The sequence below is a fragment of the Acomys russatus genome, chromosome 29, assembly GCF_903995435.1.
Source record: "Acomys russatus chromosome 29, mAcoRus1.1, whole genome shotgun sequence".
Taxonomy (NCBI): Eukaryota; Metazoa; Chordata; class Mammalia; order Rodentia; family Muridae; genus Acomys; species Acomys russatus.
In genome coordinates, this window is record NC_067165.1 from 12,798,917 (window position 1) to 12,819,210 (window position 20,294).

The 20,294-nt window shown below is 40.8% G+C and overlaps 1 protein-coding gene across 1 annotated transcript in view; it reads left to right on the forward strand.

The window, feature by feature from the left end:
* Positions 1–20,294, forward strand: part of Zswim5 (zinc finger SWIM-type containing 5) — a 104,667-nt gene that overhangs the window by 36,937 nt on the left and 47,436 nt on the right. The gene's annotated exons all lie outside the window — the stretch shown is intronic.

Consider the following 20,294-nt stretch of genomic DNA (forward strand, 5'->3'; position numbering starts at 1 on the left):
CAGACCTATGGTAAAAGATTCTAGGCTATATTCTATTTTGTTGTTTATCTCTTCACTACTACAACAATGCCTATTTAATTTAATTTGAGACAGTGTCTCATTATGTAGCCCTGGCTTTCATGGGATGTTCACTATAGACCATGCTGTCCTGGAACTCACAGGGATCTGCCTATTTCTTGCCTCTGGAGTGCTGGGACTAAAGGCGTGCACAACCATGCCCAGTAACAATGTCTTGATAACTGTAGTTTTATAATCTGTGTGGGGCTGGGAGTGTAACTTAGCAGTACAATGTGCAGGGTCCTGGGTGTCACTCCCAGATTCAATAATAGTATTAATAAAAGCCATAGTAATAACAGTGTGATTCCTACAACAGCTTTCTTCTCTGTCAGAAGTACCAGCTAAGACTTCTAGGAATGGAAATAATGTGCTTTCCTGAAGGGCTCAGAGGTTAAGAGCACTGGCTGCTCTCTCTTCCAGAGGTCCTGAGTTCAATTCTCAGCAACCACATGATGGCTCACAACCATCTATAATGGGATCTGGTGCTCTTTTTTGTTATGTAGGTGTACATGCAAACTAAACACTCATATATATGAAATACACAAACATAAACCTTTAAAAAAAAGTGTACATTTCTGCCTTGTTCCAGATCTTAGCTAGAAGGCATCTGGTCTTTACTAAGTATGAATTACCTTTATAATGTTAAGGAAATTTCCGTGTGTGTGTGTGTGTGTGTGTGTGTGTGTGTGTGTGTGTGTGAGAGAGAGAGAGAGAGAGAGAGAGAGAGAGAGAGAGAGAGAGAGAGAGAAAGAGAGAGAGAGGTTTCTCGGTGTAGCCCTGGCTTCCCTGGAACTTGCTTTGTAGACCAGGCTGGCCTTGAACTCACAGTGATTCTCCTGCCTCTGCCTCCTGAGTGCTGAGATTCAAGGCGCGTGGCACCACACCTGGCCTTCCTGCTATTCTTAGTCTGCTAAAATCTTTTAAAATCATAAATAGAGCTTTTGTATGGTAGTACACACCTCTACTCTCAATATCTGGGAGACTAAGATGTGAGAATCATGAGTTTTATACCAGCTGGGGTACAAGGTGAGGTTAAAATAAAATTAAAAAAAAAAATCATGAATGGCTGTTGTAGCTTGCTAGTTTTATGTGTCAACTTTTGTTTTGTGTGTTTGTTTTTTGGTTTTGTTTGTTTTTTGTTTTTTTATTTTTTTATTTTTTTGACACAGTGCTTCTCTGTGTAGCCTTGGCTGTCCTGGAACTTACTCTGTAGAACAGGCTGGCCTCGAACTCACAGAACCTGCCTGCATCTGCCTCCTGAGTGCTGGGATTAAAGGCGTGCACCACCATGCCCGGCTTGTGTGTCAACTTGAAACAAACTAGAGTCATCATAGAGGAAATGCCTCCATGAGATCTGCCTGTAAGGCATATTCTTAATTAATGATCAATAGCGGAGAGCCCAGCCCATTGTGGGTGGAGCCATCTCTGGGCTGGTGGTACTGAGTTCTATAAGAAAGCAGGCTGAGCAGCCAGGGGGAGCACCCATCCATGGCCTCTGCCTCAGCTCCTGCCTCCAGGTTCCTGCCCTGTTTGAGTTCCTGTCCTGTCTTCCTTCAGTGATGTGGAAGTGTGAGCCAAATAAACCTTTTTCTCCTCAACTTGCTCTTTGTTCATGTTCTTTTGTCACAGCAATAGAAACTGTAATAAGACACTTCCCAATTGTAATTTCTATGTCCATTAGTGTGATCCCATTTTTTTTTTTCTGTAGACTGTTAAGATGATGTATAAATTGATCTTCAGATAGTCTCTATAGGTGAGAATTCATGTTATATAATGTAATGATATATTATTCTTTGTATGTATTTCTGGATTGAATGTACTAAAATTTAGTTGAGATTTTTAGTGGTTGGGTAGAGTTCAACAAACTATAGCTTGTTCTCCGCCCCGTCTACCCTCCTCACTTTAGTGCCATGGTAGTTACGTGGTTTCATAAGTGAGTTTGAAGTATTCATCTCTGACATCCGTTTTGTCTGTTTACTCTGACGTCAAATTTTTGTTTATTTGAGTTTGGAGGAATTAATCATCTCCTCAGAGTTGTTGGACTTGTGTATATGGAGTTATTCTTAATAATTTTTTACTATTTTTTAAAATACCTATATGGTTTATGTTTATTTTATTTCATTTATATTATTTATATATAAATATATAAAATATATAAATATATTTATTTCATTTGTATTTATTTTATTTGTCTGTTTATGTATCTGTGTGTGGACACACATGTGCCATGGCTCGTGTAGAGGTCAGAAAACAATTGGCGTGTTCTTTCTTTGCACTGTGTGAGTCCCAGGGACCTAATTCAGGTTGTCAGGCTTAGTGCAAGTGCCTTCACCCACAGAACCACTTTGTCAGTCTAGGAATTTTTATTTTTATTTTATTTTTGGTTTTTTGAGACAGGATCTCTCTGGGTAGGAGTTCATTTTAAATTCTGTCTATTAAAGAACAAGGGCCCATTACATCTTCACCTGTACTTGCCACTTGCTGCACTTGGATTTTAGACAGCGTCTTATTCTGTCACCTCGGTTGGCCAGGAACTCCCTGTGTAAATCAGGCTTTTCTCGACCTTACAGTGATCCTCTTGATTTTACTTCTTGAATGCTAGAATTACAGACATGAGCCAGCACTCCTGCCAGTCTCTATTCCGGTGAGTATGAGGTAGTATCTCATTTAACTTTTTGTTTGTAATTTTCTTCCTATATTTATTTTTTTCATAAAGGAACTTATGTAACCATGACTCTCCTCTCATAGACTATGTAGTTGAGACTAGCCTTGAATTCCTAATCGTCCTGCCTCCAGCTCCCAAGTGCTGGGACTGCATGTGTGTGTCCATGCCCCTAGTCATTTGTAGTGCTTGAATGACAGTGATGTTGAACATGTTCCTTAAGCTTGTTGGCTATTTTTCTATCTTTGGGAAATTGCCTCTTCAAATTCTTTTATTTTCTAATTGTGACATTTTTATAATTGATTTGTAGAAGGTTTTTTTTAAAAAAAATATTCTGTATAGTAATTTATTAGGCATAGTAATTGCCAATATTTTCCTCCATGTTGCTGAAATGATCTAATTTAATTTAGATTGAAGACCAATGTAGCTACTTAGTAGAAAATGGATCAATATAGACAACATTAAGAGAGAATAAGATAAAAAAAGAGAGAATAAGATAATCTCAAAAATAACGAAGAAAGCTTTTAAATTATTAGTGAACAGGAGAGGAAGAGAGAGAGAGAGAGAGAGAGAGAGAGAAAGAGAATATGAATGAATGAGAGCGAATCAGGGGGCTCTTGTAGCAGTCTCAGTAGTAGATCAGAGCTGCCAGTAGCAGTGGGGAAATAGCACAAGGAATACTGTATCTTTGAAGGTAGAATCAACATGATACAGTTGAAAGACTAGAGAGAGCCCTCCTAGGCTTTTCCTGGTTTTCTCGGTTAAATACTTCGGTGAATGGTGGTGCCATCTACCAAGGTAGAGAAGATGGGAAGAGGAGCAGGTATGGAGAGAGATTTTTGCCAGCTGGGGAGAGGAAGGCACCTGTTTGAATAAAAAATACATTGTGTTCATGTGGCATCACATGATGACATCAGGTAGAAATTTTTTCATGCACCTGTAATGTCAGCATTTAGGAGAGACAGGAAGGTCACCAGTTCCAGAGAAGCTTGGGTTATGTAGTGATTCTGCTTCCATAATGTGCCTAAATTACTTTTGTTGTTGTTGTTGTTGTTGTTGGTTTTTTGAGACAGGGTTTCTCTGTGTAGCCTTGGCTGTCTTAGACTCTCTTTGTAGACCAGGCTGGCCTCGAACTCTTAGAGATCCGCCTGCCTCTGCCTCCCGAGTGCTGGGATGAGTAGATTACTTTTATGCTTAGTAAAGAGTCTTGGGGCAGTCAGCTGTGGTGATGCCACATGAGGGAGGAAAGATCAGCTCCTGCTGTTGATCATTGAGAAGAGTTTTCTTCTCTCCTGTTCCAGGCCGAGTCTAGTCTAAGCAGTGTTGAACAGAGACTCTTGTGTACTTAACAGCACAGCAAATGTGGGAAGGACCAATAGTGGGACTGATTACAATGTTTTTCCTAGAGGTCACTTAATTCTGAACAGGCTGAATATACAGTATATAAGCAGAATGAGTGCATAGTTATAAATGATCTCAAAACACACTATTAACTTTGTTACGTGTTGGTTTTTATAAAGGGAAAATTTAAACAGTTTTTCTTGGAAAAACCATTTCCACAGTCAGCACGTATTCTGGGGCTTTAGAATAAGACATAAAATTATGTTAAATAAAACCTTTAATCATGCCTGTGCACTTTTATCACAAGACCTCTGCTGTTGTGATTTAATGTTGGCTTTATTTTGGTTTAATGAGAAGTGGGTTTTTTTGTTTTGTTTTGTTTTGTTTTTAAATACAGTGTCTCACTATGTAACTCTGGCTGGCCTGGAACTCAGAGGTCTGCCTGCCTTTGTCTCCAGAGTGCTGGCACTAAACCTATATGCCCAGCTCCCCCACCCCTTATAAAGGTATAAGATGATAAAAAGAAGCCAGGTGGTGGTGACACATGCCTTTAATCCCAGCAGTGGGAGGTAGAGGCAGGCGGATCTACAGAGTGAGTTCCAGAACAGTCAGAGCTACACAGAGAAACCCTGTCTCAAAAGACCAAAACAACAACAACAACAACAACAACAAAAGATAATAAAAAAAAAAAATGTCAGAGAAAAAGTACATTCTGTTTGTTTGGTTTTCTTTCAGTACTGGAGAACACACACAGGGCTAGGCAAGCTTGCTCGGTAGCTCTCCTGTAGAGGTTTCTGTCGCGCCATCCCAGCTCAGGTTTGGCTTGCCTCTCCTCGTCTCTCAGCATCCTGCTCCCTCCCTCCCCCTTGAACCGAATAGGAAAGGAAGTGATTTTGCTTACATAATCATTCTTTTCCTAGGATTACCCTTTGCTGCTTTTTACAGCCTGGATAGAAATTTTGTCTTGAATTCTTAGCCACTTCCTGTTCTTTGAAGGCTGGCACTGTTATAAAAAGCTAATTGGCATTAGACACAAAAGATTATTCATTAACTTTTCTGTAAGGCCTACAGCTCCTTCCAAGCCTAATATTTTTAAAAGTCCCGTCTCTTTCTTTCCTTCTAAACAGACATTTATTTAGAATATATTTGAATAGAGGATCCGCATTTTTAGAACAATTGCTTTACATGCCATATTCAGTTTAAAAGTTCTTTTATCCAAAGAAATGATGCCATAAATGGTAGTTTTATTTCCCCAGTTACCCCCAAAGTCTTTTGAACTTTTCACCATAAGCAATTTAATTGCCAGTACTAACAGTGTAGAATCAAACAGGTGTGAGGCAGAAGTGAACCCGGAGATACAATAAAAATAGTAAAATGTAGGCTTGGGAGTGGCTTAGCAGTCACAGGTGCCTGCTGCTAAAGCCCGACAACCTGAGTTTGACCTGAGTTTATGTGTGTGTCTAGCCCAGAATAAACAAACAGTCTGGCTGGTGAGATGGCTCAGCGGGTTAAGACCTTTGGCTGCTCTTCCACAGGTCCTGAATTCAATTCCCAGCAACCATATGGTGGCTCACGACCACCTATAAAGAGATATGTTGCCCTCTTCTGGTAAGTGGGTGTACATGCAGACAGAGCACTTCTACATTTGAAAAAAATAAAAGCATTTGGGGAGACAGAGGCAGGTGGATCTCTGTGAGTTCGAGGCCAGCGTGGTCTACAGAATGAGTCCAGGACAATCAAGACAGAGGCCAGAGGATTTCTGTGAGTTTGAGGCCAGCCTAGTCTACAAAGAGAGTTCAGGGCAGCCAAGGCTCTTGTTACACAGAGAAACCCTGTCTCGAAAAACCAAAACCAAAACCAAATGGTCACAGTGGAACACATCTGTGATCCTATTGCTTAGGACAAAGAGGCAAGAGAAACAGAAGTTCAAGGCTACATAGTGAAGCCAAGGCCAATCCAAAATAATTGACCCCTTGTCAAAACAAGCAAACAATCAGAGAAACAAAAACAAGAAAAAAACCGCAAACAAACAAAGGATTGAGAGATAGGTCAATTAGTAAAGTGCTTGCCAGGACCTGAGTTCAGTCCTCGGCACTTATATATAAAAAAGTGGGTTTGTAATCCTAGTTCTGGGAAGTTGGAAAAATCCTTGGAGTTCCCTGGCAGGCCAGCATAGCCTAAATGCCAAGAACCATAGGTCTCATTGAAAGACTCAAAAACCAGGATTGTGGCCATTGAGGTGGCTCAGAAGATAAGACAGAAAGAGAGGACTGACTCCTGCAGATCGTCCTCTGAACTAACACATGCTGTGGTGTGTGCATGCCCCCCCCCCACAACCTAAATGTAATGCAATTGTAAAATAGTAAAATGGTCAAATTTCTTATTTTATGAAGGAGAAACCTGAGACTTAGAAATCTTTCTCTAGCCAGGCATGGTGACGCATGCCTGTAATCCCAGCACTTGGGGAGGCAGAGGTGGGTGTACCTCTGTGAGTTCGAGGCCAGCCTGGTCTACAGAGTGAGTACAGGACAACCAAGGCTACACAGAGAAACTCTGTCTTGAAAATCTGAAGGAAAAAAAAAAACCCAACCACCCCCCTTTTTGTTTTTCGAGACAGGGTTTCTCTGTGTTAGCCCTGGCTGTCCTGGAACTTTCTTTGTACACCAGGCTGGCCTCCAACTCACAGAGATCCACCTGCCTCTGCCTCCTGTGTGCTGGGATAAAAGGTGTGCACCACCACTCCTGTCAAAGTTCTCTTTTATTGGAGCCTTTTTATTTCACACATGTCGAGTTTACATATTTTTTATTTATCAATTTGTATTATATAAATCTAATATGGTTCAATATGGTGTTTCGTTGTTATAAGTGAAATGATTACTGCAACTTTTGCACATATTGGTCTTTCTGCTTAGAATGCGGGAATAACTCCTCAGTATATATCACATTCAGTTCTCTGAAATTCTGTCAGTCCCAGACTCCTTGGATGCAGTTGATCACTCTAGTCTCTGTATCCTTTATATTCCATATAACTGTCATATCACTTACTAGTTGTAATCCATACTGCATGTGAGTTTGTTCATCTATAAAACAATAGTAGTATCTACTTACCAGTTCTTAAGAACAGAACATGAGCTAATAATAATGAATTATGGTTTTCATTTAAATTGTTTTCCCCCAGTGGACTGTGGGTCTTTCAGGTGACTAAGGTTAGGAATATTATAGAATGCTCATCTTTGTAATCATTATATACCTTCCACTAAATTTTTATTTTCTGGTGATTGTAAATTTACTTAATATTTTTATAAGTAACGGAGGGCTTGGGTAGGGGTGGGGAGGGGATGGCTCAGTTGGTAAAGTATTTGTTCCACATAAAGATCTGAGTTCAATCCCCACAGCCCATGTTAAAATGTAGAGTAATCTCTAAGCGTAAAACAGAGGAGACAGGCTGGTCCCTGGGCTCTGCCTAGTCCGTCTCCTCTGACTGTTGAACTCCAGGCCAGTGAGAGATACTGGTTCAAATAAGGTGGGTAGCATTCCTGAAAGTAAAAGCTAAGATTGTCCTTCCATTCACGTGCGTGCATTTGCACACGCACACACGCGCACGCACACACACATACGCACACACACACGCACACTCGCGCACACAATGTATTGGCAACAACAACAAATACCCTTTAAAATAATTAATATTTTAAAAAATATTTAAAAAAAGAAAAAAATAATTAATATTATGATATTTCTTTTTCTTCATTTCTCCCAATGTTAACACACCTTAAAATTACAGTAGATTGACGCCGGGCATGGTGGGTGGCACATGCCTTTAATCCCAGCTCCCGGGAGGCTGGTCTACAAAGCCTCTCAGGAGGCCAGCCTGCTTCTTTCTCTTTAGCCAATTCATATGCTACAAGACAAAGACAGAGAAAAGAAGGGGAACATGGGAAGAGAAAGGAGACCCTCACTCAGGAACCTGACTGAAGCCTCTCACCAACTGAGAGTACAGAATTTTGGCACAATTAACATTCATTCTAAAGGTTGCCTACATAGAGATAGTATTCCTTTTATGTATATGTTTCGAATAAGAATATTAAAATAGCAGTGAATCATGCTTAGGCTGAGACATACATGACCTTTCAGAGTGGGTTCCTCTCTTCTTCTTTCCCAGCTGTCAACATGCAGTTTTCTAGGAATCCCACAAGAACCCTCCATTTACGGTAAAAGGCACGGCACCTCCAAAGCCTGCCCTGGAATCTAAGTCCCTTAGAAATCCTTGAGGTGTAACTTGGAGGCAATAATGAAACTTTATTTGTGAGAAGCCCATACCCACATTAGGTGAGTCTTGGCCTTTCCCAGAACACCTCTTCCTGTTCTCCTCGTCTGCTCCAAGCCTAAGACTATGGTAAAACTTTTCTTGAGCCTTAACGTGTAGCTCAGTAATAAGGTATTTGTCTAGCAAACACAAGGCCCTGAGTTTGATAAACACACACACAAACACACACACACACACAAACACACACGCCCACGCATGCATACATACACATTCATGCACACATACATGTGCGAAGAGCAAACAAAAATCTATTAATAAATTATTAGTTTTTCTTTTTCATGTTGCCTTATCCTAAAATTCTTTTCTGCTGCAAAGTTAAAAATCCTGTCTTCACCTGAAGTGCGAGGGAGGGGGTAAAGGATGTATCTTGTGGGGGCTGGAGAGATGGCTCAGTGGTTAAGAGCACTGCCTGCTTTTCCAAACGACCCAGGTTCAATTCCCAGCACCCACATGGCAGCTCACAACTGTCTGTAACTCTAAGATCTGACATCCTCACACCAATGCACGTAAATTAAAATTAAATAAAATATTTTTTAAAAAAGGATATATCTTGTTCCAGCAGCACCACAGTCCTCTCTCTTACGCCTTATAGTCACCATACTGTGAGCAGCATTCAGAAGCCATTTCTGTCCGGGTAATGTTCTGCGTCACTGAACACCCACCCAGAAGCAACAGAACCCAATGACCATAATGTCTGAAACCAGGAGCAAGATAAATCCATCCTCCTTTATTGGGCATTTTATTATAGCATCACCATAGTAACAGGAAATTGGCACTGAGAGGGGAGTCACTGATGTCACTGTTCCTTACCACGTGGTTCAGAAACCTTGAGAACTGGCTTGTGGGAAGAATTTGGAAAGTTAGGAAATGTGGGTTAGGAAAAGCCTAGAGGTCTGTAAGTACAACCTAATGAGAAATTCTGGCGGGCGTGCAGAAGACCAGATGCTGACAGAACACAGACACTGATGTCCAGGCTCTCAGTTTTCCAGAGGGCAGTGGGTACTAGAGAATTAGGCTAATGGTCATTGCATGCTGTTCACACTCCAGGGAGTGCTTTATTAAAGCCTAACCTAGCCTTTGCCGGCCTTGGTGGGATAGTTACAATGGTCTCTGTGCTGTTCATCTATTGTATAGTGTATTTTCTTAAGTATTTTGTACTAGTCTGTTCTTTCCGTCATTTTTTGACTAAGATGTTTAATTTTTTTCTGTATCTATTGACAGTCTGGGTTTCCACTTCTTTATCTCTAAATCTGAGGTACATGGAGGGGAAAAAAAAAATTCAGACACCTTATAATTCTGCCATTTCCTGGATCTGTGTTAAAGACTGTCAGCTTATGTATCTCAGTGAAGAAAGACCTAAGGCCCAGTGCAGCTTTAGATCACAAAAATAAAGACAGCAAGACCTTTTAATATTTCAAAGCTGAGGCCTTAGCTGGGCAGACTCTCAGCCAGCTCATCTAAGTTAACCTGTCCATCTCTTCTCACCCAGCCGCATGGCCGGCTCTCCTCCCAGGCCTACCATCATGTCTCTGTCCCTCTGTGTCTCCTGGCGAAAAGCCTTCCCTCTTTTCTCTTTCCAGAGTTTGTTTCTTTCTCTTTACCAGGAAATCCCACCCTCCACTTCCTGCCCAGCTATAGGCTTTCAGCAACTTTTATTATCCAATCGGGGTAATTTGGGAAGCAAGGTTTACACAGCGTGAGGTTTGCTTGTAAAGCATCAAGGATCTTGAAGGGGCAAACAATTAACATTTGAATATATAGTAAGTTTTAGATAACCCTAACAGATCTAGATCTAGTTAGCCCAACCTCTGGTTTCTACATTTCAGGATCTTTTAATGTTTGGGTTTTTTGTTGTTGTTGTTGTTGGTGGTGGTGGTGGTGGTGGTTGGTTGGTTGGTTTGGTTTTTTGGGGGGAAGGTTTTCGAGACAGGTAGCCTTGGCTGTCCTAGACTCACTTTGTAGACCAGGCCGGCCTCAAACTCACAGCAATCCACCTGCCTCTACCTCCCAAGTGCTGGGATTAAAGGTGTGCGCCACCATGCTCAGCCTTAATGTTTGTTTTATATGTGGTGTTCTAGGCTTTAAAAAAAAATATGTGCTCCATGAGAAGAATAGGAAAAAGTATATTTGTTCCATCTTCATCGAAGCAGAAGCTCTGAGTGGTGTTAAATGACCTTTAATGATTGTCATCGATAATTTACTGTTATCAATCAGCAGGATGGCTCAACAGATAAAGGTGCTATGAGTTCAACCCCCTGAACCCTAATGGTGGAAGGAGAGCTAACGCCTACAAATTGTCCTCTGACCTCTATGCATGTGCTGGTTTTGCACAGTCTACACTCATTACATACACACAAAATGAATAAATAAATATTTGAAAAAGGAAACAACCAGGAAAACTTCTATAGTGCAAGTGCTAGTCTATTTTATTCATATTTGCTCATTTAATCCTCATAATAATTAAATATCATTTACTTATAAAGAACCCAAGGTGCAGCCAGGCGTGCGCAGGCGTGGTGGCGCACGCCTTTAATCCCAGCACTTGGGAGGCAGAGGCAGGTGGATCACTGTGAGTTTGAAGCCAGCCTGGTCTACAAAATGAGTCCAGAACAGCCAAGGCTACACAGAGAAACCCTGTCTTGAAAAACCAAAAAATACAAAATAAAATAAAATAAAAAGAATCCCAGGTGCTGAAAAGTCAAAAAACATAGTTACTAAGTGGCAGCCAACATTTGAATGTGTCAGATCCTATTCTCTTTATTTCATATATGTATTGTAAGATGTGTATATGTGTGACATTATTTAAGGAATGTGTGTGCGTGCGTGTGCACATGTGTGCTTGTGTGCTGGATTTGTGAGGCAGTTGTGAGCCATCAGGTTCTGGCAGCCAAACTCAGATCCTCTGAAAGAGCAGTGTATGCTCTAAACTGATGAATGATTTCTCTATCCGAGGCTTTCTTTCTTTTTCTTTTCTTTCATTTTTTTCTTTCTTTTTTCTTTTTTTTTCTTTTCTTTTTTTCTTTTTTTCTTTCTTTTTCTTTTTTTTTTTTTTTTTTTTTTCTTTCTTTCTTTTTTTTTTTTTTGAGACAGCATTTCTCTGTGTAGCCTTGGCTGTCCTGGACTCACTTTTTAGACCAGGGTGGCCTTGAATTCAAAGAGATCTGCCTGCCTCTGCCTCCCCGAGTGCTGGATTAAAGACGTGTGCCGCCATGTCTGGCCTCTGTTGCTATTTTCTTTTAAAAAAATTAAGCATAGTTAGTAAAATGTGGCAGAATGTAGATTGTATGGTATAAATAATAAATAGCCAAAATATTTAGCAGAGGGTACTCAGCTATACATGCAGGCAAAACACTCATACACATTAAATAATTTTTAAATTAAAAATACATAAAAGCATCTGGGCACAGTGGTGCACGCCTGTCTTGGAAAAAAAAAAAGGAAAATATGTAAAAGCAGAAATGGATTATTCAGGAAGAGAAAGGGGGCCCAAAAGGAGGAGAAAGGAAGAAGAGCGGGTAATGGGGGCACATGATTGTGATTGTGTTATGTACATGATCATATAGGTTAATAAGTATGATATGGCATGTACAAAAGTGTCTAAATTAGTAAAAAGTGATTTATCTTAGAAGAGGAAAAATCAAGTATTGTTACATGTTACAAAAAGGATGTCCTTTGTTTGGCATAGTGGTGGATGCTTTTAATTCCAGCACTCAGGAGGCAGAGTCAGAGGCAGGTGGAACTCTGTGAGTCTGTGGCCAGGCTGGTTTACGTGCAAGTTCCAGGCCAGCTAAGATCGCACAGAGAAATCTTGTCTCAAAACAAACTAAAGAGCCAAAACCCAAAAGGATGAGTCTGTGAAACGTTATGCCAAGACCACACTTTATATGGTTTTGTTTATATAAAATATTAAGAACAAACAAATTCAACAGGCATGGTGAGGGAGAGTCAGGAGGATCTCTGAGTTTGAGGCCAGCCTGATCTACAAAAGAGTTCTAGTACAGCCAGGGCTATTACACAGAGAAATCCTGTCTTGAAAAACCAAAAGAAAAGACAAAGAAAGAAAGAAAGAAAGAAAGAAAGAAAGGCAGGCAAATTCATAGTAACAGAAAATAGGCAAACACTGAATAATGAATTTCATATTATGGATTTTATTTCAGTAAAGTGTCTGTTAAAATGTAAATTATAAGACTCTTAATACATGTAATAAATCTTGTCAGTTGACTATATTTACTATAAGCTATAAGAGGAAATCATGTGACTTCAGAAGACATTGGCAAAAACCCAACATTTATTCTTTATTTATAATCTGTTTCAATTTGAAAAAAAAAAAAAAAGACCTCAAACCTCAAATAACTAAAATAGGATTTCCTCTACCTATTAAAGAACAACTACAAAAACCCTATAGCTAAAATCATACATAATGATGAAATCCTGCAAGAGGGCTCAGAGGGTAAGTAAACACAAAGCCCGACAACCGGAGCTTGACCCTGGGACCCACATGGCAGAAGGAGAGAACCAGCTCTTGCACACGTGCATGCACACCTCTCCCCACCCCCTCATCATATAGATACAAATATTTATGTAGAAAAAAAAATCAAGAATTTCTGTTCTCTGTTTCTATTTTATTATTATATAGATGCTATAGGTAGCATTGTAACAAGGCAAGTAGGTGGGAAAAGGAGATGGCTTTTACTTGGGAAAGAAAAAGTAAAACTTTAGTTTACAAATGACATGATCCCCTATGTAAGAAAATCCGATGGAATCTAGGGGGAAAAACCTAATAGAACTAATAAGTATATTTAGTAAGTTTGCAAGTTCTTAGATCACTATGTAAAATTCAATTATATTTGTAAATACTAGCAATGAATAATCACAGGTTGGTATTTAGGGCCAGCAGGGCAGGCAAATGAACTGTGGCTCAAGCCTGGTGACTCGAATTCTGTGGCTCAAGCCTGGTGACTCGAATTCAATCCCACATAACAGCGAAAGGAGAGAAGCAACTCTACAAAGCTGTCCTCTGGCCCCTGTGACCTCACCTCCTATCCTCACCGCTAGAATGCTTTACCTGGACACTCTGTCTACTGTGTTTATTTCTCTATAATTTTTCTCATATAAAATTGATGGACAAATGATGCATCTTCCCTACTCACCTTTCAAGAATGAACTTGTGGGACTACAGCTCCGTCGAGAGCACTTGCCTAGCACACACCAGGCCTCGGGTGCAATCCCCAGCCCCACAGATTAACAGGTGAACATCGCTGCTGCCCGGAAGTTCTCCCAAAGCTCCTCTCACCCGCAGCCTTGACTCACAGCTCTGTTCAGCGCCCTTGCACTACCTCCCGCTTGTTTGTCTCTGTCACTAAGGTAATGAACAAATGTTCTATCCCTGGTGGGCATCTCTCTCAGCAGTGTTAGTCTCTCAACTGATTACTAAATACTAGGATTGCATCTACTTTTTAAAACCTGGTTTGTTTTCTTCTCCCACTGTGTATACATGAGAAAAGAGCTAATATTTTACCTGCACAATATCTTGGTGCAGGGCTGATATCTGTTGTTGATCTCCAGGGCCTCTTGGGGCTTTTTACCTTAGCTACCTCTCAGGTAAGAGTCTTTCCATTCACTTTAAGACTCTGCCTATCCTGGTCTACAAAGTGAGTCCAGGATGGCCAAGGCTACACAGAGAGACCCTGTCTCGAAAAACAAAACAAAACAAAAAAAAGACTCTGCCTATCTTTTTCTGCAATCTGTACTTGTAAAACTTACTGCTACTACTGCAGTGGGCACAGCACATTGCTACAGTGCACATGTGGAGTTCAGAGGAAGTTTCTGGAATCCGTTCTCTCCTTCCACCTCACGTGGGTTCCAAGGTTGAAGTCAGGCTGCCAGAGTCTTTCTCCTGAGCCATCTCACCAGCCCCATCTACGTTCCTCAGCTCAGGAACTCCTTCCTGTGCTTGGAGATACTCTTGAATCCAGACATAAAGTGCATGGGACAAACCTTCATCTGGCCTTTTTACTTTTCCCACAGGCACACAGTGAGTGAATCTGAATCTACAACTCACTTCTCTAAGCCCCCGACACACACACACACACACACACACACACAGTGATCATATAGTTTTGGAGCTCTGCTGTCTTCATTCTGAAACTAGGGCAGAGCAAACCGCACTTCAGCTTAGCTCATGACTGTTTCATAATTAAATTTAAACTTCCTTTAAGGAAAAGAAAAATTGAGCCAGTTAGATGGTTTAGTGGGTAAAGGTGCTTGCCACCAAGTGTGCTGACTTGAGTTTTATCTCTGGGAACCCATATAGTGGAAAGAGAAAACAGACTCCCGCAAATTACTCTCTGGCTTACACATGTAGCTGTAACATGTACATCCATCATTTAAAGTGAAACAAAATATATAATATGAACATAGAGCCGACGAGTGTATAATTCACAGCCTATGGGCCAGCGGGACGGCTCAGTGAGTAAAGGCACTTGCTTCAGTGGGCCTCATGGCCTGTGTCTGATCCCCAGGACCCACAGAGCAGGAGAGAACTGACTCCCACACGCGATCTGACCTGACCCACCTGCTGTGGCACGTGCTCACTGTTCACCCCCACAGTCACACAAAATGAGTGTTTAAAAGTTATTTAAAAGAAAAATTATATGAAGATGAGAACCTATAATGCGCAATTCACTATTCAGACGTCCAAAGAAGTGTTAAGAAACTCTTTCTAAAGATGTAGTGCCCCTCTCTTCAGATGTAGCCAATAGACAGCTCATTCTCCATGGTTGTGGGGAGAGCGGGGACTGACTCTGACATGAACTCTGGTGCCCCAATTTGATCGATTCGCCTTGGTGGGGAGGCCCAGCAGGCACTCAGAGGAAAGGGAAGCAGGTTATCCAGATGAGACCTGGTAGGCTGTGGTCATACTGTGGGGGAGGAGGTCCCCTTCAGTCAGAGGTCTAGGTAGGAGGGAAGGTGCAAAGGAACAGGAAGATACAGGTGAGGGGATAACAATCAGGATGTAATCTGAATAAATTATAATAAATTAAAATTTAAAAAATGAAAAAGAAGGGGCTGGAGAGATGGCTCAGCGGTTAAGAGCACTGACTGTTCTTCCAGAGGTCATGAGTTCAATTCCCAGCAACCACATGGTGGCTTGCAATCATCTATAATGTAATCTGATGCCTTCCTCTGGCCTGCAGATATACATGTATATATAATAATAAATAAATCTTTAAAAAGAAAAAAATAAAGAAGTAGTGCACATGAGATAGAACCTCTGTGTCCATCAGTGGTTCTCAACCTTCCTAACACTGCAAGCTTTTAATATGGTCCCTGTGTTGTGGTGACCCCCAACCATAAAATTATTTTGTTGCTACTTTGTAACTGTAACTTTGTTACTGTTAGGAATGGTAACATAAGTGTCTGACAGCAGGATATCTCACATGTGAGCCCTATGAAAGGGTCCTTTGTGGCTGAGAACTGCTGCTCCATGTAGTAGTATTGCTCACTGCTGTTGAGGTTAGCGCAGCAAAGCGTTCAAAGCTGCGGAGAGAACCCAGGGAGTGGCTGGCCAGTTGATGGGTTTGTGTAGTGCTATAATTTTGACTCAGAAAAATTGCTAACACTAGAGATTTTTTTTCCTGTGAAGAACTGCTCAAATCCAAAGGAGGAGGTGAATACACTTAGAGCCCCAGTGAAAACTTAATGAGAATGCCTTTTATCTGATTGGTTTTGTTTGGACTCAGGTTCCTATACAAAGATAAAAAGTGGTTTTGCTCCCATTTCTAAACAGAATGAAAAGGATTGTCCTAATTGAATTAGTGTTGACATTCTTGCAGCCCCACACAGGTCAATTTGGGAGATGGAACAAAGGACTAGCGAGCCCAGAGGTCCTGACCAAAATGCTATAAATGTTAGGAATGTTGTTCTTACCATGTATGAAACCCTTAAATAAAGAAAGTTGTGTGGGCTTTGCATTCATCTCCATATTAAAAAGGCCATATCGGAAATAAAATGTCATAGAGTTTAGAAATGATGAGGGTCAAGATCCTCTAAAAATTATGTTTTTATTCCATAAGAATTTGATTACAATTCACATGATGCTTATGCACAGGCATTTTTCTTTAGGTAATTTGAGGCTAGAGTAGGGCATAAAATGAGGAGTCCTTGAAATGAGATGAGAATGAAGAGGCTAGCTGAAGGTAGAGTCAAAACGTTGGAACAATAACATTTTTAGTACACTGGAGTGGCAGACATTGTCCTAAACACACACACACACATATCGTGTATATTTCATTTAAATATAATTGCAGTATATTTTGCTGATTTAATTCAATGCACACAATCTCAGAGAAGTAACAGCAAATCCTTTTTTTTTTTTTTAAACCTTTTATTGCCAGCCGTGGTTGCACACACCTTTAATCCGAGGCAGATATCTATCAGTTCAAAGCCAGCCTGGTCAACAAAGCAAGGTACAGGACAGCCAGGGCTACACAGAGAAACCCTGTCTCAAAAACCCAAAAATAAATAAATAAGTAAATAAAATCTGAATACTGTGTTGAAGACTCAAAAATAGACATTTGATTATTTAATGTTGTAGTTAGTCAAAAATAGTTACGTATATTGTTTACCTTTTGAAAAGCGGTATATTGTTTTTAATACCCTCCATCCTATTGATGTATTGATGGTCATGAATGGAGCAGAATAATTTATGAAATAAGATTACAATTATATGTTGCCTTTTTTTTTGTTTGAATTAAGAACTGAAATGGTTGCTGGAGAGATGGCTCAGCGGTTAAGAGCACTGACTGCTCTTCAGAGGTCCTGAGTTCAATTCCCAACAACCACATGGTGGCTTATAACCATCTATGATGTGATCTAATGTTCTTTTCTGTCATGCAGACCTATAGGCAGGTAGAGCACTGTATACATAATTTAAAAACAAAAAACAAAAACCTAGCCAGGGGCCTGGGCATGTGTGTAGTTCAGTTGGTAAAGTGCTGACCTAGCATACGCAAACCCTGCATTCTGTCCCCAGACTGAATGAACAGGGCATGATGGCACACACATGTAATCCCAGCACTGGGGAGGTAGAGGTAGGAGGATGAGAAGTTCAAGATCTTCCTCAGCTACCTAGCGTGTTTGAGGCCAGCTTGTGTGTGTGTGTGTGTGTGTGTGTGTGTGTGTGTGTGTGTGTGTGTGTGTCAGTTACATAGAGAGTTTGAGCCAGGCTGGTGTGGGATCTGTGTGTGAGTGTGTGCGTGCGCATGCGTGATTTCTTTGTGTAAGAGCTCTGGCTGTCCTGGAACTGGTTTTGTAGACCAAGCTGGCTTTGAGCTCATGGAAATTTGACTGGCTTTTTTTTTTTTTTTTAATTGAAAATAGATTCAGAGCTGGTTGTGGTGGCGCACGCCTTTAATCCCAGCACTCGGGAGGCAGAGGCAGGTGGATCTCAGAGTTCAAGGCCAGCCTGGTCTACAAAGTGACCAGGACAGCCAGGGATACTCAGAAAAACCTATCTCAAAAACCAAAAAGAAAAGAAGTCCTTTTTTCCCATAATCTATTCTAACTACGGTTTCCCCTCCCTCTACTCCCAGTTCCCCCATCTCCCAGCAGGGCTGGATCCAGTCCCTTCCTGTCTCTTTTTAGAAAAGAATAGACTTAAGAGATAGTAATAAAATATTAAAATAAAACATAATAAGATAAAACAAAAGCTGTCACATTGGAGTTGGGCCGGACAAACAAGCAAGGAAAACAGCCCAAGAGAAGACACCAGAAGCCATAATATGTATGCAGAGGATCTGGGACAGACCCTGTGCACAGTATCTTTACAGAGAGCTGTTTGAGGTGTGTGATAGTTTCTTTCAAATCTGCAAACCAAAGAGATTTCTGATTGGTTGGTTATTTACCAATGTAACTTGGTCTTGCACCATAAAGTTGTTACAGGAAAATAAAGTTACTATTTGAGGTCTTTGTGTTGTTGCTTATTTTTGTTCAGAGACAATGTCTCATTAAGCCCAGACTAGCTTTAGATTTACTATGTAGCTTATGGTGATCCTCCTAGCTTTATGTCCCAACTTCTGGGATTACAGGTGTGTGTCATGCCTGGAGAAGTTACTGCTTTAAGGTAATTGTGTTTTCTGTATGTTAAGTTAAATAAATTTTCCAGATAAATTTGATTTTTTATTTTTAACATAAAATCAATCTTTCTTTCTTTCTTTCTTTCTTTCTTTCTTCTTCTGTGTAGCCTTAGCTGATCTGGACTCGAATTGTAGACCAGGCTGGCCTCAAACTCACAGGGATCCACCTCTGCCTCCCAAATGCTGGGATTAAATGTGTGCACCACCACCGCCCGGCTAACATAAAATATTTCTAAAATAATTTTTTAAACCCTGAAACTTTAAACCCATACTCTTAATCCCCTTGTAGAATTGCAAGTTAAGACAAAAAACAAAACAAGATAAAACTGGAAAACTGGATGGAGTATGGCTGTTTCTAGAGGTGAGTGCCTGCACGTGGGAGGCTTCAGTCTTTAGCTCTGGTTGCCAATACAGAGAGCAGAGACTGCTGCCTTCTCAGGGTGATGCTGAGAACAGGCCATAGCTGTTCTTTAGAGGAAACCCCTTGATTTGCAGAGGAGTCTGGGAAGGGAGCAGATGGCAGCAAGAAGGGCCCTTCAGCTTACTCAGCTGCTCTGAGAAGCTTAGGGTGACCTCTCTAATGCAAACAAACCAAGTAGCTTTCAGAGTAATAGGGCAGCATTATTTGTATTCCTGAATAACAATACTGCTCCTCACTTTATCTTCCACACCCTAATCCAGTGTGTGGGAGCCATCTGCTTCTTGGGAATTTATACAGGCCCTGGCCCTTGCTAGCCGGGATTGTTCTGGAGTGGTATTTTGGGTAAATGTGTTCTCTACAAAGCACTTTCACATGAATCTGATTAAGCATTGTGTCCATTTGCATAATTAAGAAACTGAGGCAAAAAGGAATTGAGGGCTATTGGAATTGTAACTCAGGCACCAACTCCTGATCTGTTAGCCTCTGAAGCTATCCCAGTGCTCTTGTTTGGGCATTAGCCACTAAGCTTGGGAATTAAGTTTCTTAAGAAGAAAAATAGTTATTTTATAAATGTTGTTCTTGAGGTTTCAGGAGTTCTCATAGCTACTGTTTTTCTAGGTCACAGATTAAAAAGGAAAGTAACTTGCTTTATTTTCTGCTGTATACAACTGTGACCTTCCAGCAAGCAAGAATTGGATGAGAAAGTCTGATTTATTCTACATGTTCATCAAAACCAAATTTATTTAAATGGAGCCATTCTAATTCAAAGGAGTTACTTAGTTTATAGAGCTGTGTGTGTGTGTGTGTGTGTGTGTGTGTGTGTGTCAGTGTGTGTCTTTGTGGTTTTGTGTGTAGACATACACGTTATGTTTATAGTGACCATAAGAAAACATTCTTAAAACAGGCATGAGGGCACACACCTCTAATCACAGCACTGGGAAGGCAGAGATAGGCAGATCTCTGTTGAGTTTGAGGCCAGCCTGGTCTACAGATCGAGTTCTAGGACATCCAGAGAAGCCCGGCAGAGGGAGGGTGAGAAGTAAAAAGAAAGGAAATGAAAGAAAAGAAAAGAAGCAAACTGAAGACACATTCCTGGGCCAGCAAGACAGCTCAGCCCATAAAGGTGCCTACCAAGTGTGAGGACCCACGTCTCTTTTCCTGGGGCCCACATGCTAGCAGACCTCTACACACATGCTATGGCGTGTGTGCACCAACAGACACACACATACACACGCATGTACTAAACACAAGTAAGTAAACAATTAAACAAATGTGAAACAATCTAAAAAGAAAGGTTAGCCCTAATAGTAAACCACAGCACCCCTCTCTCGCTGTTGGCTGAGGAGAGCT